This window comes from Bos taurus, chromosome 24 (genome assembly GCF_002263795.3).
Source record: "Bos taurus isolate L1 Dominette 01449 registration number 42190680 breed Hereford chromosome 24, ARS-UCD2.0, whole genome shotgun sequence".
NCBI classification, from domain to species: domain Eukaryota; kingdom Metazoa; phylum Chordata; class Mammalia; order Artiodactyla; family Bovidae; genus Bos; species Bos taurus.
In genome coordinates this window covers 47,976,333-47,993,949 of record NC_037351.1, presented here as the reverse complement: position 1 = coordinate 47,993,949, position 17,617 = coordinate 47,976,333, and the positions used below count along the sequence as shown (strand labels likewise).

General features: G+C 48.7%; 1 protein-coding gene across 4 annotated transcripts in view; it reads left to right on the top strand.

Moving 5' to 3' along the window:
• Positions 1 to 17,617, top strand: part of ZBTB7C (zinc finger and BTB domain containing 7C) — a 382,751-nt gene that overhangs the window by 81,378 nt on the left and 283,756 nt on the right. The gene's annotated exons all lie outside the window — the stretch shown is intronic.

Here is a 17,617-nt window from a genome sequence, read left to right as displayed (position 1 = left end):
TAACAAATCAAGGAGTCATCATTTCCCATAGCTCCCTTGGGAGGCAGGGCATGAATGCTGGTGGGGAAACAGAGGCAGCAAAGACAGGCAGGAACTCTTTCCTATATTGGTGATACCTGAGGGACAGACCTGGAGGCCCCATTGGCTGAGAAGTGTTCTGGGTTGGATCAGATTTCTTGGATGACAGGTGAGGTAATGAGTTGGTATTTCTTGTTAAAAAGGAAGTAGGGACTTTGCGGCTTCCTTCAGCCCTCCAAAGATGCCAGGGCAAGTAGCAGATGATCAAGGTTGGCTAGGGGAGGTCATGAGTAGGGGTCTGGAGAGCTCAGGAAGGGGCTGGCAGACACTCTAGGTCTAGCAGGTAATTGGAGGAGATCAGCCATGGCAGAAAACATTAAGAAGGTCCTCAGAGTCTAGAGGACAAAGCCCTGAGGCGAAAGGACCAGGATCTAGTGGGATGGAGACCCCAAAGATGAGTTCTGATCTGATGGAGGGCCTGTTCCCACTGGCCACCTGGTGGAGAACCTGTTCCCACTGGCCATTTGGCCACTGTATCATACTGGGTACTACTCTGGCCACTTCCACCATGGGGTAAACAACAGGCTAGGGTGGGAGCAAAAATAGCTTGGGCCTTGGGAAACTGACCAGGGCAGGGGGAGAAAGCCAGTGGCCTGGGGCAGGAGGCCCAAGTGGGTGGGGCAAATTCCATTCCTGTGCAGGCCAGTGTCAGGGTCCATGAGGCCTAGCCAAAGGGTGGGGAGGGGCAGAGTCTTAGGACTTCTGGGTGGCCTTGTTCTAAATCAGGCAGAAAGAATAAGATGAAGAAGGAATCCAGAAAACAGCCCAATTCTAGCAAACGGATCAGCTTCAGGCACCAGGCAGGCCCAGGACTTGACTTTTGTCTATGAACAAATGGAAGGGGAATCGAACTTTGGGGTGGGGGGGATCCCAGCGAGGATAGTCAGGGGTCTGGCTAGGCCTGGGGGGACTTTGCTAGGGAGCTGGCATCTTCATAATTTCCTGGGGCTAGCTGTGTCCCCAGGCACCCTAGACCCTAGTGTACTGGCCCTGGGCTATCCTCAGACCCCTGTCTCTCAGTGGAAGAGCTGGTCTGTGCATTTTCAGCTTGGCTAAGGACCTGGGCAGGGCTGAATCTGCGGGGCCTTGTGATGGGAAGTAATGGGGGCAGGAGGAGGCAGAAAAAGCCCAGCCCTGCAGGTGTGTGTGTGTGTTAAGTCGCTTCGGTTGTATCCACCCGTTTGTGACCCTATGGACTGTATGCAGCCCACCAGGCTCCTCTGTCCATGGGATTCTCAGGCAAGAATACTGGAGCCATGCCCTCCTCCAGGGGATCTTCAGGTGGGTGGGTGAGGACTTCTCATGTGTGCAGCCTTAAGAAGCTTAGGGGCAAAATACATTCTGATTAAGTCAAGAAAGAACAGCAGATTGAATCTATCAGAAGGTTCTTAACCTAGTTTCTCAATATTTACCAAGTACCTGTTTTGCACTCGGCACCATGCTAGTGCCAGACAAAGATGCATGAGGTGTGTCTGCTCCCAGGGGAGGGAATAAAGGGCAGAGGGAAAAAGCATGGGAGTAGAGACAGATCCCAGATTCTGGGAGCCTCAGGCTCCTGTCTTCAAAATGGTAACAAGACTTCCTCACTCATAGGCTGGTTGGGAGAATTAAATAAAACGAGACATGCAAAGCACCCAGCACTGCAGCTGGCACCATAATAATTGATCAATCATTTAGTTTGCTTCCATTGTTCTGCTCTTGGAGGAGCTCATGGTCTGCAGGCAGGAGGGAGTAAAGAAGTCTGGGAGAAACGCATCTGAATTCCCAGGACTTCCAACCATGAACTGGTTTGAAGCCGGACACGACCGATCGACTTAACACAGTTGAGGCCTGGGCTTTGGAAACCTGGTTCTCAGCATTCCTCTGGCTGTGGAAAATGTGGTTTAAGGTGGATCCAAACACTCGGAAATGGTGACTGCGTGCAAGTGCTTTGGCATTGGCTGGGCCCGGAGATGCTTTCTGGGCACTGAGTAGGGTACAGGGTGGGAGGGACGTGCCCAGGAATTTACAGAAACATTGAGAAAAGAGGACGTTCTCAGAATACTTGGAGAGTCTTGCCTCCTTGGCTTCCAGTGCTGTCCACGGGAGGGGAGTGGGGTGGGGTGAGGTGGGTACAGAAACCGGAGCAAGACTTGGGACCTGGAGAGGGACTGTCCAGAGACCAAGCATGAGCCGCACACATGGTTTTAAATTTGAAGCAAGTAAAATGAATTGTAATGACATTTCCTTGAACTCAGTGTGTTCAAAGTATTATCACTGCAACATAGAGTGAATATAATGATTAGTAACAAGATAATTCATATTCTTCTTTCTGAACATAGTCTTTGAGGTCCAAAGTGCATTTGGTACCTCCAATTATCTTGGGTTTGGACCAGCCACATTGCAAGTGTTCAATAGCACCTGTGGCCTGTGGCTACTGTATTGGTCAACCCGTGTCTAGAATTCAGAGCAGCTTGTTCAGGGGCACCAGAAGCCAGGTGTATCCAGAGCTAAACAACAGGATCTACTATTCTGTCCTCTTCTCGTGATACCTCTGAAATGAATTCTTAGGGAAACTGGCTTGAAGAATCAGAGATGTCTTGAATTACTTGTTCTGGATGGTAACGTATGTCCTGGCCTGGCCGTGGAGCCCCCTAGCTAACTTTGGGACACCACCACTTCCAGGTCTGGGGCTAACCCCCGGCAGTTCCCAAAGCTCTCTGAGCTTCAGAACCTGCTTTGGGAGTGGCACTAAGAAGGTCTATTTTACTGGGTAACTGTGAGGACTAAAGAAAATGATGATTACTTGGTGACATTCCATGCCAAGAAATAAGCTTTTTATTGTGAGGACTGATGCTGAAGCTGAAACTCCAATCCTTTGGCCACCTGATGCAAAGAACTGACTCATTGGAAAAGACCCTGATGCTGGGAAAGATTGAAGGTGGGAGGAGAAGGGGACGACAGAGGATGAGATGGTTGGATGGAATCATTGACTCAAGGGACGTGAATTTGAGTAAACTCCAGGAGTTGGTGATGGACAGGGAGGCCTGACATGCTGTGGTCCATGTGGTCGCAAAGAGTTGGACACGACTGAGCAACTGAACTGAACTGAAATTAAATAAAACCAAGTGGTGTTCCCACTATGGGCTAAGTTTGGCAAAAGTTTCCTGGTAGGATTTTCTGTAGTTCTGTCCTTAACCTTTCTGTTGTATGAGGACCGTGCATTTTCATAGGGCAGGACAAAGGGGCAGGGACGAGCCTGGATCTTCACCCAGGGTGGTGTGGCGGCTGTCTGTGGCCCTCCTTGTCCAGAGCCGTGTGGTTGGTCACCTGGAGGAGGCAGGCCCTGCAGGCAGCTTGCAGCCCTATGTCAGCTCTATCATAGGGAATGCTGGGGTCCCCAGACTTTTAGCTTTAGAGTGCGGACACCACTGTGGTGCTGTGTTTCAGGGCTGAGGATTGCCGGCCACCCCAGGACCCATTACCTAAGCCATCCCAAGTGTTTTGGAAGCTGACTTAGGTATCCTACTCCAAAATCTGCTTGTCCTTCTTCCCATCCCTCCCGTCTCTGCCTTTGAATCAAAGATCCGTCCCTACCCCACCTGCCTCCTTTCTTTCCAAAGCCGTAAAAATACAGGCTATTCTCCTTTAGGGCCAGAGAGCCAGTGTCATAGATATGGCTGCTCTTTCTGGGCTTGGAGAGGGTATTTTTCTTTATTACTCTGTGAATGACATCTACTCCAGGCACTGGTTTCCAGCAGCAGCTGAAAACAGTCATTGCTCTGTATGTGAATTAGCATAGCATCCTGACACAGGTCACTGGCACAGGGTCAGCACTCCACAAAATCAAATTCCCCTAAACCTAGCTTCATCTGAAGAATCGGTTAAATAATTCCTGCCTTTGGGGTTTTTCTGAGACACAAATGAGATCGTATATGTGAAAGTCCTTTATAAAGTTATAAAATGTTATTGAGACTCTTAATTCCCTCCTTGGGGTGTTTTCTTGTTTGAGAGCTGGGTGGGTTCTAACCGTGCCCTCCCGCTCAGCATCACGAGGCAGCCTGGGTCAGCATCACGCACTGTCCTCCCGCCCGCAGGCCCAACGCAGTGCTCCCCTGCCTGCTCCTCCGCAGGCGCTTCTGAACCAACCGGTTGTCTCCTGCGTGTCAGTGGCAGGTTTCCCTGATGTCTTTATTTGCCTTCAGCCTAGTGTGTGGGTCTTTAACTCATCTCCCTGAGTTTGGTATCTCTCCCCAGTTATTACGAAAGTTCACCTTCTGTCCTTCCTGGGCCTGAGGGGAGAGAGACCTGAAACCAAAGAAGTTCCATAGGGTCCTCTTCACCTACCTGGCTTGGGTTTGGTGAGGATTCTGCGATGGGGAAGGAGGTTTGAAGAGGGTGTCTACCAGCAGGTCCCCTGTCCTCAGGGCTGGTATGGAGGCAGCAGGACTAGGAGGTGCTGGCCGGTGATACAAAGAGTAACTGGGTATCAGCCGTGCTGGAATCAGGGCACAGTCTACAGATGAATGGGATTCTCCAGCCCTGGGGACTGAAGCAGCATTTTCAAGGTTGGGTCAACGCCTGATAGTCTGTGGTTGTGTCAGTGCTCCTTAGATGCTCACTGCAGTCAGCTGTGGGTCCCCTGCTGCGGCCTCACTAGACTGGCGCTTCCTCCCCCAGGGGCAGCTGGCTTCTGGTTCCTGCTTCTCTCCTGGGGCCTGAGCTCTCCAGGCTGTCACGAATCCTGAAGGAGTCTCCAAAGCAGTGTCACGGTGACTTAGCATCTATTTTAAAAGATAATCTATGTCACATGTAGGGGACAGCAAGGAGGGGTGTCATAAAATCAAGCACATTTAGATAGATAAATAGTCTAGATTCTTTCTAAGTTTGTTCATGACCCTCTGCACACCTCTCAACTTCTCCAGGCCTTAATGTTCTCATCTGTTAAATGGGCATGAGAAAGAGCACTGCAATGATTTAATGTTGTTGCCAGGCATCATGCATTCAAAAAGGAAGAGGCGCTGTGACTCTTAATCACCAAAGATTTGAGAATATTATGGCAACCCCCTTTTTCCTTACCAAGCCTAGCAGTGTGTAATTCTCTTCAAAATTGGTCTCTTTATTGCTTCCTGGGGGCCCATTGGGAACGGCTTCTGATACATCACCTTAAAACGTTGCAGCAGGGAGAGGCAGAAAGCCACGTTGTCCTTGACTGACAACCTTCATATGAGTACTTTAACAATTTTAATTTTTCATGATTCCTCTGATAAAAATAGTGCCTGACTAAAAACAAATACATTTGTATTTTCCATCTCCTTAATTAGTTTCTAATTTGGGGGCTCTTATTAGCTTAAAATCATCTCACTGAAATGGTCCTTGGATGATAAAAAACGTGAAAACCACAATCAATTCTAGAGAGATCTTGCTATTTAATTATGCTGATTGGAGCACTAGAGACCCCTGGCAAAACGAACCTCTCAGAATAAGCTTGATTTGTGTAATTTGGTTTTTAAAATTTTTGGATACATATTTATCAAGTTCAACTATGTGTTCTTGTTCTCCTTGAGACTGATGGGTGGAGGAATCCATGGGCCGTGGAGACCCTGGGACTCCGGCTAAGTCTGTGCAGTCGCTGCTAGGGCCTGGCCTGAAGGGAACATGGGCTCTCCAGATTGTCTGGTCATTTAAAAATGTCTTTGCTTTTTTATTTAAAAAAAAAAAAAAGGTCAAAGATCACTCAGAAATAGCCTAGGAAAGGATAAGCTAATAAGAGTTTTGGAGTTTGATGGTAGAGAGAATCCTCCATGAAATCTTGGGTTAGAGATTATCTAGAACCAAATTCTAGAATGTGATATGACTTTGGAGCTGCTAGGAGGACCTACTTGCTCAAAAAAGATGTGTTCTCCAGCATCCAAACCCATGGATCAGTGTTAGCTTTGCTAAAAGTAAGCAACCAGCTGCTACGTAATGGAAAGGACACAGCACCACCCAGCACATTTTCCCACCATAAAACTGCTCCTGCCTATGACTCTAGCGACCAGCTTATGCAGGAACTGGAGGCATATGGGAAAGCCCAGCACAGGGAGGCCGTCACCAGATCCAGACCGAGAGGGCTCCTTAGGACAATGCCCTAACTTCTCCAAGAAGAGGTCAAGGGAAAATAAAAGGGAGACGTGAGGGAATTGTTAAGGATTTAAAGTCGTTTAATAGACATACTGACCGAGCACCCTGTGTGGGTCAAGTTTGAATACTGACCCAAGTCCACCTTGATTCTCTCTGAGAGAATCAATATTCGCTCAATAGGAGGTTATTCTAATCTCTCAAATAGGAGATTACAGACAGGCTGGGAGTTAGAGATCCAGGAATTACTGTTAATTATTTTAGGGTATGTGATATTGTGGCAATGTTATATACTGAAGTATTTACGATGATGTCTGGGATTGTCTCTAAAACATTTTAAATTTAAAAGAATGAAGCAAAAACAGATTGTTGGATATTGTTGAAGCTGGTTTGGTGATTGGTGATGGGTACGTGGGGATTTATTGTGCTTTTCTATTTTGTGTGTATTTGAAGTGTTCAATAATAAAAAGTAAAATAATAATTAATGTCCTTATTGACTGGCTGAAGCCTGAAATTTCACCATTAGAGCTTTATTAATCTAACTGAAGCCTTTCTTCCTCTATAATGTATAGCTTCTCTTAGAATATGATTTACCCTTTAGAAACATAACAGTGTTTCAATAGAACATTTCCCCAGTTTGGGATTTTGTAGGTATCCCATGCAAAAGGGTTCCAGGTAAGGTAAATTCGGAAAAGGTAGCATTGAACAAAGCCAAACAGGTTTTCAGAGCCTTGATTAAGCTGTGATAGTGTTAGTCTCTCTTTGTGACCCCATGGACTGTAGCCTGCCAGGTGCCAACGGAGTGTGTAAACATTCCCTTCTCCAGGGAATCTTCCTGACCCAGGGACTGAACCCAGGTCTTCTGCATTGCAGGCAGATTCTTTACCATCTAAGCCACCAAGGAAGCCCTGATTGTACTGTGAATGTATGTTAATACATACTGTGTGTCTTGAGTGGGGGTCGGCTATAGCAGTGCTGTGTTCCCTTAAATAATATGTCATGTGCTTCAGAGCAGATAGAAACTTTCAGCTCCTCTAATGAAAATCAAGAAGGTCAGAAACCTGGGTTCGAGAGCTGTTTCTATTTACTAACTGGTGATTGGTCAATCACTCAAACTTTCTGAGCCTCAGTTTTCTTATCTAACAAAATGAGCTTCATATCACCTGCCACTTATGTTCCAAGAATATGAAAGGGCTTCAAGCAGTGTAAAGCCCAACACCAAAGGTTAAAATGTATGATTATTATTTGGTGCCATTTTCTGAAACTTGATCCACAAATGTTTGCTTGGAGGCTCATGGCTCTGTGTACAGGTGTGGTCTGATATCACCTAAAAGTAAAGACTGTCCTGGGTGTCATGTGCTTCACAGGTAGAGAAGAGGTGAAAACAAGTTTCCTGCCCTTTGGGAGCTCACGATGAAGCTGGGGGAGGGGGAGTGGTAGTGCGAATACACAGTGACCGCAAAGCCATCTAGCCATAGGGAGAGGTGAAAGGCTCAGGTTCAGAGGACAGGGGGCCCCACTCTTGGCTGAAGTAACCTTTGAAGGCCACCTAGAGGAGGTGGCACTTGAGTCTGAAGCCTGGGAATGTCCGGACGGGCCATCCCTTTGTTGTTTGTGGATCATTCCATTGGAATGCTTTCCTGTCTTCCGCCTCCACATGCCTACAGGCTTCAGCTGAGCAGTCTTATCTGACTTGGGGGCCCAAGTCTTCCCTGTCTGGACCTGAGGTCATGCTCCCCCTGTCCAGCTTTCTACCCACTCCCGTCCTCTTCTCCTCTCCATCTCCACCCCTTTTGTCTGCCTTCCCAGCAGAGCTTAGAGCAGCTGGGATTACTCATCCCGTCCATACTCACTCACTCCTGCCCTGTCTTTTCAGTAAAAAAAAAAAAAATTATCAACCACGGAAACAAAGCAATAAATTATGATTCAGAGATACCCGAGCCTTCTTGTGGAGATGTTTATTATCATCAGCAAATCATTCTTTAGGGCACAGAGAAAAGACGGCCTGAGTGGAATCAAGCAAAAGGTGGGCAGCAATTGCTCCAGTAAAGTTGAAGGGATTTGAGGCACCCTGGGAGCTGGCCCAGTTTCTTGGGTGCAGAGAGCTTGGGGGAGCGGTTGGCTCTGACTCCTCCCAGCGGGTGTGCATGGCGTTACTTGGGATGAGTAGCCATCAGAGGCACTTGTTAGCTAGGAACCCACACTGTCCTTGTACTTGCACAGCAGAAACGAATGAAAAGGTCCTTGAACGGGACGAGGCTGTGCTGGATGCTTCAGCACAAGGGGGCCCAGCTCTGCCACTCGAGGATTCAGAGGCAACCTGGCCCCCTGCCTTGTCCCCCAGAGTCCTGCGTGGACAGAGCTCAGCCCACTCCCAGCACATTTGACGGCTCAGGAAGCTATTGTTAGTATTGGTATTTGGGGAAGGACCTACTCAGTCCCTGGCATGAAATCGGCCCCACTGTGGATCTTCCCTGCAACTGTACACCTCAGCTGCGGGCCTGCGGTGCTGGGTTCTGGCTCTGCCACTTGGGGCAGGGGACCTAGCCTCCCTGAGCCTCCGTGTCCTCAAGGGTAAGATGGGGCAACCACACCTCCCTCCTTCCCAGGACAGTTGGGAGGATGAAATGAAATGACACAGAGAGAGCGCTTGGCCTCCCCCTCTTTTACACTGAGAAGTAATAAGACACGGGACAATTTGCCCTGGGCCTCAGTTTCCTCATCTATTAACTGGAAATAGTTAGATTGCCTGTACTGATGACATCATTTAACTCTGAAGATAGTTTAATGGGCAATGAATGTAAAAACACTGCAAGAAATACAAAGAGTCAAACATTTAGAAAACTGTGTTCATGTGTATTCACATATGCAAACCCTCACGTGCAAAACGTCCTCAAAGGACAAAAATCTCAGAGTGGCAAAGTGTGGCCACAGGTGGTCTGGGGTGGGCGGGAGGAGAGACGGAGCACACGACTCCAGTCTGGTTTGTCTTGTGCGTTTTGGCCGGTCCACTTTGCCAACGGCTGTGCGTCCAGTTTTCTGGACACTGCTGCCCCCAACAGAGCGGGCTGTGGGAGAGGTGTGTGGGACCGACTCTGGCAGACCTGGCGTCCAGCTCGGCTTTGGAAGTGCCCTGTGGGACCCTGAGCAAGTCATGGAATTGCTTCCTCAGACACAAAGCAAAGATTAAAAACTGCCAGCCACATGACATCAAGAGGCTCTAAAGGAATGACTGAGTTAAAGCCTTTCTAAGTTGTGAAGCAGTGATGACCAAGGAAGAGGCCACCATCTCTATGCCTGTCTGCTGGCCTTCCTAGCCCAGTGCGCCATAGATTTAATAACACTTGTTAATTGATTACTAGGCATCTTGCCATTGCAGCTGCTTTGGGGAGGCAGTGGCAATTATTTTTGTGTTAGAGAGATACTCCCTGAAGAAGCCTTCCCTGACCCTGACCTGCTGCTGCTTTTCTGGGTCAGAGGGAATATCTTCTCCCTGCTCTGGTGGGTAACAGTCAGGTGGCCCCTGGGGCTGAGACCAGCCTTCCATTTACCCACTTATTCTAACTCACTTTGTAACTTAGCACTCACTCTGGGCATTGATTTACAGTTAATGGTTCTTCTTTAAATGAATACTTGCCTGGAATCTTTCATGAGTCGATGGAGGTGTTATTGACCTGGCAGCCAGGTAATGAGTCCTGGAGTGCCAAGTATTTTTTTTTTTTTTAACCAATATTACCTCTGTTTCCCCCTACCAGTCACATAAAGAACCTTCTACAAATACACACGGATTTTATTTTCAGGCTGCAAGGCATAGTGTGAAGAGTGTAGGGCTGAGTCAGGAGATAGGAGCTCTCAGCGGAGCTTTGCTGTTAACTCACTGTGTGATGCCGAGGAAGTCCCTTGACCTCTCTGGGCCTCAGTTTCCCATCTGTGGGATGGGGCAGGGCTGGGAGGGGAGTTCTTCCACTGAATCTCTGGCTAGATCCACCAGAGCAGCGATGCATGTAATGAATGAGCAAGATCTAGGTTTGGACTGTTGTTGCTGTTCAGTCGCCAAGTGGTATTTGACTCTTCACGATCTCATGCAGTGCAGCATGCCAGGCTTCTCTGTTCTTCACTATTTCCTGGAGTTTCCTCAGATTCATGTCCATTGAGTTGGTGATGCTATATAACCATCTCATCCTCTGCTGCCCGCTTCTCCTCCTGTCTTCAATCTTTCCCAACATCAGGGTCTTTTCCAATGAGCTGGCTCTTCGCATTAGGTGGCCAAAGTATTGGAGCTTCAGCTTCAGTCCTTCCAATGAATATTCAGGTAGATTTCCTTTAGGATTGACTAATTTGATCTCCTCCCTGTTTGGATTACAAAAATAATAATTGCTTTGTATAAGAAAACAAAACAATATACCCATGTTTGAATGAGTGAGGGAAATTGTGAGACACCCCCACCCCACCCCAGAGATCATCACTATCAACAATTCAGAGAAGTTTCACACCCATATCACTGTCTGTATTTATATTGTTGCCATGGATTTGGAAAAATAGATCCATATTACAGAAAGATGGGATCAAGCTATATATTATGTTCTGCAGCTTGTGTTTTTACTTAATATAATCTTTTAAAAACTGCTCATACACATCACTCTAGTTTTTTGTACTATGGTCGTCTATAATATGGATATAATTTATTAATAGGCTAGAATTTATTTTACCTCCTCAGTGGACGTCTGGGTGGTTGGCAGTACATTTTAATGGATGTGATGGCCGGCTGCCCCCTCCTACTCTGGGAGGGGTCAGAGAGGAGCCTGGGAGGGAAGAGCTCGCTTACACAGCCTAAGCCACCATCCTTGAGGGTGCTATCCTCTCACCTCTGCAGAATTCTTCTCCAACAAATACTGTGGCTGAGCAGGGCCAGGGCACAGGTGTCCCCCCTGTACCCCCAGAGTGGGGGGAACCAGGGCCATGCTGGGGACACAGCGAGGAGGGCCTGGAGGGCTTCATTTCTAATTGAATTAGAATTTTTGAATAGGTGAAGCATTTTCTATAGTTCAGAAATCAAACTGACACCCACAGGTATGCACTGCGATTGCACGCTCCCCCTGGCGCCCTCTACAGGCCATTTATATAACTTCTAGGCTTATTTTTTGTTTTCCTAATGCTAAAATAAGAAATTTCAGTAGATTCTTAGCTTACCACTTTACCATACAAAAGATACCCTGCTGTATATTCTGCACCTTGCTTTTTTAAAATTTCCTTAAATGTAGCTTAAATTTCTCCATATTAGTACACAGAGCAAATGCTTCATTTCTTAAAATAGCTGTGTAGTATTCCACAGGATACATGAACAGTTTTTTTTTTGAACCAGCCCCCTATAGAGGAGCACTTGAATCGTTGCCAGTTTTCTTTTTGCTATTAAAGACAATTCTGCAATCTGATGTCAGTCTGAACTATTTTATTGCATGTGTGTGTTTTAAATTGCAAACCACCCCAAATCTTTTCTAGAAGCAGGTAAAGTGTGCATTGTTTATAAACAGATAAGCCAATAAGACTTTGTTCCCTGAGCCCTGTGCCATTTCCCTGTCTTCCAAGCAACTGTCCCCCAGTCCCCTAGCATCCCCTAGTTCCCAAAACATCCGCCAAGATGCAGTGTTCTTTGCTTGCCAACTTGGACTGTTAGAAATAATCTTTGCTCTCATTTCCTCTGATGGTTTCAGTGAAGACTCAACCTAGGGCCTGAGAGACTGGGAATCTCTAGAAAGGTTTCTTGAGGTCCTAAGTGCAGTGGAAGAGGCATCCTGACAAGTTAGATGGTATGGATTCCGGTCCTGGATCACTGATGGACCGAGTGATTCTGTACAAGTCCCCTCCCTCACTCACTGCACAGGGCCCGAGGGCCATTCCTTTCCTCACATGTTGTGGTTCTAGGAGCAGCCTAATGGCATTCAGTACAGTTTTTAAATCCTCAGGTCCTGGATAGCAGTCAAGTGTCACTTTCTCCACGAGGGGCCTTGTGCTGGTGATTCCTCACCGCCCTCAGTGGCTAGAGCAGTTTCTTTAACGTGACATCAAAGCTTAGATGACGATGGCTTGTACATGATAATAAAATGATGCCCACCTGCGGATTCCCATTACTCAGAAGTACATTCATTGGGCTACAGGTTTGTGAAGCCCTTTCACTGCTAGTGCATGAAAAAGGGATATTTCACACATGCTTCACATTAGTACCGTGATCTAGCTTCTGAGTGAGAAAGAATCAGTGCAACAGCCAACTGCCACCTGAGAGCCCATGTCTATTGTATTACAAGCTGCCGTGGCCCCACCATTGACTGTGATCTTGTGCGATCTGATAAGGTAATAGTAATAATAACTTTCATTTTCACTATATGGACTCTTTCCCCCAGGGCTTGGCCACCTGCAGTGTCTTTTCTGTGGTCTCTTCCTGTCCAGGGTGCGTCCTAGGTGGGTGGGTGCCTCGCACTGAGTCTTGCCCCAGGAAAGAGGTTCTGGGCGTCATTTTTCAGTGAATCAGCGGGTAGCTCAGGCAGTCACTCAGTCCAGGGTTGCCGTGTTTAGCGTTCCTCAAACGCAGGGTGCCCTCACGGAACTCCTGACCCGGGCCCCACACCCTGGGTTCCCTCCTCCTGTAAACAGCATCACAGTCCTCTAAACCTCCTGCTTCAGTCCTCCCTGTGCCTCGTGACCTCCATGGTCAGTTCTGGAGTCTGCCAATCCCTCCATTCCCCATCACCCTCCCGGACTAGCCCAGAAACCCAACTGGTCCTTCTGCATTTTCTCTTGCCACCACCGTCCCCACCCTGATCTGTACACAGTGTATAGTGGATATGCTCATCTGACCTGACAGTGCCCTATTTAGAGCCTCTAAGGGCCTCTCACTGCTTCTAGGATAAAGGTAGTTGTTGATGTTCAGTCTCTAAGTTGTGTCCAACTCTTTGCAACTCCATGGAGTACAGCACACCAGGCTTCCCTTCATTATCTCCCAGAGCTTGCTCAAATTCATGTTCCTTGAATCGGTGATGCCATCCAACCATCTCATCCTCTGTCGCCCCCTTCTCCTCCTGCCTGCAGTCTTTCCCAGCATCAGGATCTTTTCCAATGATTTGGCTCTTTGCATCAAGTCCTGCAGCTAAGACCTGTTGTAGCAAAATAAAGAACGAAAGCAAGAAATGCAATTGACTTTAAAAAAAAAAGAGAGAGAAGTGCTGCTTGGAGCAAAGAGAAAATATAATAGGGACAGTCTGATCTCATGTGTAAGGGGTTTGGGCTGTTTCTCTGAGTGGTGTCTTTGCCTGAACCCTACAGACACTGACACCCACCTTCCCCTGTTTGTTTTCCAAAGGGCCTTTGGCTTTTGTGAGGTTTCGAGCCCTTGTGCAGAGATGTGGCTCCCGCTGGGGCAGATCTGAGCCCAGACTTTGCAGGGCTCCCCATCTGCCAGCAGCTCTGTGAGCAGGCTGCCGATTCCAGCTGCCCTTGGGAGGTGTGAGGACTCAGGGTAAGTGTAAATCACACTCCATCCAGTTTCCCCACCCCCAGCCCAGCACTATTTTCACCTAGGAAAAGTCTAATAAAAATGCATTCCAAGTCCTAGTCCTAAAGGAGGAAGGATGAGGAGGAGCAGGGGCGGGAAGCCAGTCCAGCACAGCCTTGATTAAATGAATCTGAGCTGCAGGGCTTTTCTGGCCTTAGAAGCAGCCCCAGGGCCCCTGGAAGCGGGTGGTCCTGGGTATGTGCTCCATGCTCCCGGTGTGTGGGGCAGCCTGGATCCCAGCCCTACCCTGAGAGTTAGGGGAGCGCTGTCTGCTCAATCTCAAGGCTGATCAGGCTGCAGAGGGGCCTCACCTCAGTGGAGGATGCACCAGCTGGGGATTTGCCTAGGAGAGCAGGGGTCAGGAAAGAGGCTCATGGGCATGAAGCACCTGTAGGAATCGGGGCAGGGAACCAGGCCAGTCCTCTGGAGCGGTGACTTGCAACCCTGGATGCACGTTTGAATCACCTGGAAGCTCTGGCTATCCCTCGGACGGATGACAGCAGTCTCTGGGGGTGGGACTCAGTTGATTTCAGTGGGAGCCATGGATTCAAAGCTTCCCTGAGCTCTGACACTGGCCACACTGAGACTTGTAATGAGGGCCCATGGAAACCCTGGTTGGGGTGCAGGGGAAGGCCTCGTCATGGGGTGGAAAATCATGGGACCAACAGACTCTGGATGGAGAACCAGTGTCCCCTGTCTAGCCACACAGATGACCAAGATTTTCAGCTGCAAGAGGGTTTGGGAAAGAGTGTGATGATCCAGAGGAGGCGGCTGCCCAGAGCCAGGGTCTGAAGAGCAGGGCCTCTGCAGGAGAGCAGGATGCTACGTAACCAGCTATAGAGTTGATCGTAGATGTTGCATTGTGGATATTTGGATGTGTGTCTGGTCTTTGCTGCCGGCCTTGGAGGGTCCAGGAGAGCAGTGGCTGGGCCATCACTGTATCACGATTTGGCCACCTCTCGCCTGCTCCCCTGTGGCCTCTCAGGCCCCAGCATCCTCATCTCTGACCTGGATGATCGCAGTTGCTTCCTGATTAGAGTCCTAGCCTCTGTCCCCAGCAGTCTAGCCAGAGGGATCCTTTAAAATGTGTCAATGGGCACCTCCTTTTCTCAGAACCTTCCAGTGTCTCCCCACGTCACTCAAGGTCCAAGTCCTCGAGTGAGCTGCAGGGCCCCCACTTCCCCTCCTGATCCCTCCAGCCACTGGCCTCCTCCCCGTCCTGGGCTCAAGGCCTTTGCCTGAGATGTTCCCTCAGCCCCCAGAGATCTGCAGGCCCCCTTCCTCCCCCTTCTTCAGGCCTTTGCTTGAATGTCACTTGCTCTGTGAAGCCTTCCTGGACCACCTGCTTCCTGTCTCCTGGATCTTCATTTCTCTCTCTACCTCTTCTATGCTGACACTATATATATAGTGTAGGGAGTCTATCTCCCTACACCAGAATGTGAGCTCTGATCGGGGGAGATTTTATTATATTATTATTATCATTACACTTGCTGGTGCAAACCCAGACCTGAAATAGTATTTAGGCAGCCATGGATGGCCAGTATATTTGTTTTCTTCTTTGTGTACCACTGATGCTTAAAACTGGTTTAATCACAATCTTTGGCTGATAACATTCCCCCTATTAGTCCAGGCATGGTCTGATTTTATTTAATTATGTAGTTATTTAGTTTTTTTTTTTTTTTTTAGTTTATGTAATAAGCAGCCAAGAACTCATCACTCAAAGCAAAGCAAGGATATGACAAATCTACACCCAGACATAAGATCCTGCCTCAGGCCTTCCCACCCGAGGTCATCACCTTCCTTAATCTTTATCATTTTGCTTTTCTTTTTACTAATTCCATTGCATCTAATCTATGTGTATTCCTAATAGATATATTTTGCTGTAGTTATTTTTAGCCTATTCAAAACTTATTATGTTGTATATAATCTTCAAAGTCCTTCTCATTTAATATTACATTGTTAAGATTCACTAACATTGTTGCATGTGCTGTGGTTTATTCCTTTTGACAACAAGTAGTATTGATGGAATGAATATTTGACTTTATGTCTCCCCATGGGGCTTTCCTGGTGGCTCAGATGGTAAATAATCTGCCTGCAACGCAGGAGACCCGGGTTCTATCCCTGGGTCAGGAAGATCCCCTGGGAAGGGAATGGCAACCCACTCTAGTATTCTTGCCTGGGAAGTCCCATGGACAGAGGAGGCTGGTGGGCTACAGTCCATGGGGTCACAAAGAGTTGAGTACGACCGAGTGACTAACACGCACACAGTGCCAGCTAACACTTCTGGAGTGTGCACAAGGCACTCTGCTAAGGGTTTTGTTAACCCCACTAAGCAGATGGAAACTGACACACAAGAAGTGAGCGACTGGCCTGCGGTCGCACGCAAACGGCTCAAGGGCTGGAGGCAGGATTTGAACTTGTATCGTGTGCCTCTACTGACCCTGCACCAGGTCATCTCTGAGTAAACAAGGGGGTGAGCTCACACTTATCACCGCCGCCAGCCCTTTAGGAACCCCATTTAATGACTCAGTTACAAATCGACATTCGACACACACACATGCGCGCGTTCTGGAATTGCTCACAAATGCTTGTTAATTGACGGGCAGTTTTTAAGAGGAGAAACAGACTTCTGATGCTTACCAAGATTTGTCTGTCTGTTTCTGTCTCTTTCAATCCATCTCTTCTGTATTAAAGAAAAACACCCCTGGGCCTTGTGCTTACAGGACCTGGGGGGCTCAGAACCTATTAACAGGCTGAGCCTTTGGGCTTGGATCCCAGAAGAGGGGAACAGGCTGGGGCTGTGCCCTTGGTCAGAGCAGAGTTTATCTCTTTCCACACCAAGACCCTGAGGGACTGCAGGTGCCTCCCTCAGCAAAGCTCGGCATGCAGTGACCTGAGTGGGCAAGGGCTGGCTGACCCTGTCAGGGGTCTCCAGCCATCCCCTCCTCTTCTTGGCACTAGGAGCACCCACTCAGGGGCAAGATCTTTTCACATTAGGAGAAAATGGAAGTGATGGGGAAACTGGAGGGCTAGGCATAGGATTGAGCAAACAATAGAGGCCGTCCACAGAATGACTGCTCCTGCCCTGGGGTACACACAGCAGGGTCAAGGTCAGGCAAATAAATGAACGCTGTGCTGGCTTCTGCCCAGTGTTGGGCTCAAGTGAGCCAGGTTTGACCACAGGGAGGATGGGCCCACCCATTTTACCCTTCCAGGTGAAGAATGGCCTGTCCAACATGGCAGCCTTTGTGCAGGCCTGTAGCTGGTCTGGAAGGGGCTGCCTGGGCCGCGCCTTGTGGATCAGCCTGGGGAAGGCAGAGGGGCCTCTCCAGGAACCAGGGAAGTGGAGGAAGATGGAAGCCTCACACAGTGCAGATGTGTGAAGCAGGTGGTTCCAGACCAGCCTGAAGGGACGCGGGAAGGAAGGAAAGTGCATGCTGTGACATGTTCTACTCGCTGGCGTCCACAGGGGGCGGCAGAGAGCAGAAGACGGATAGCTGGGCTCCCCTGGTAATAAGGTCACCACCCAGCCTCAGTTTCCACTAAGCACCTGCAGGCCCAGAAGCCTAGAAGTTGAGTGCAGGTGTGTGGCACTGCGGAAGGGGGTGGGGCTAGTGCTGGTGCCGCGCACCCTGGTGAGACCACCTGGGGTGGGTGGCGAGGAGGGAGGCAGTCTTCCAGAGAGGGGAGGGACCGACAGCTCAGCGTGTCCTCTCACCACCCAGGCTGCACACTGGCATTGCCCCGGAACTTCTCAAACATGGAGACCCTCACCCACCCAGATCCGTGGAATCAGAAGGGATCAGTCTGTTTTAAAGCCTCCCCAGATGATTTCCTCTTCATCCAGGATCGAGAACCACTGGGTCAGACACTCTGCCAGCACCTTGAGCGCAG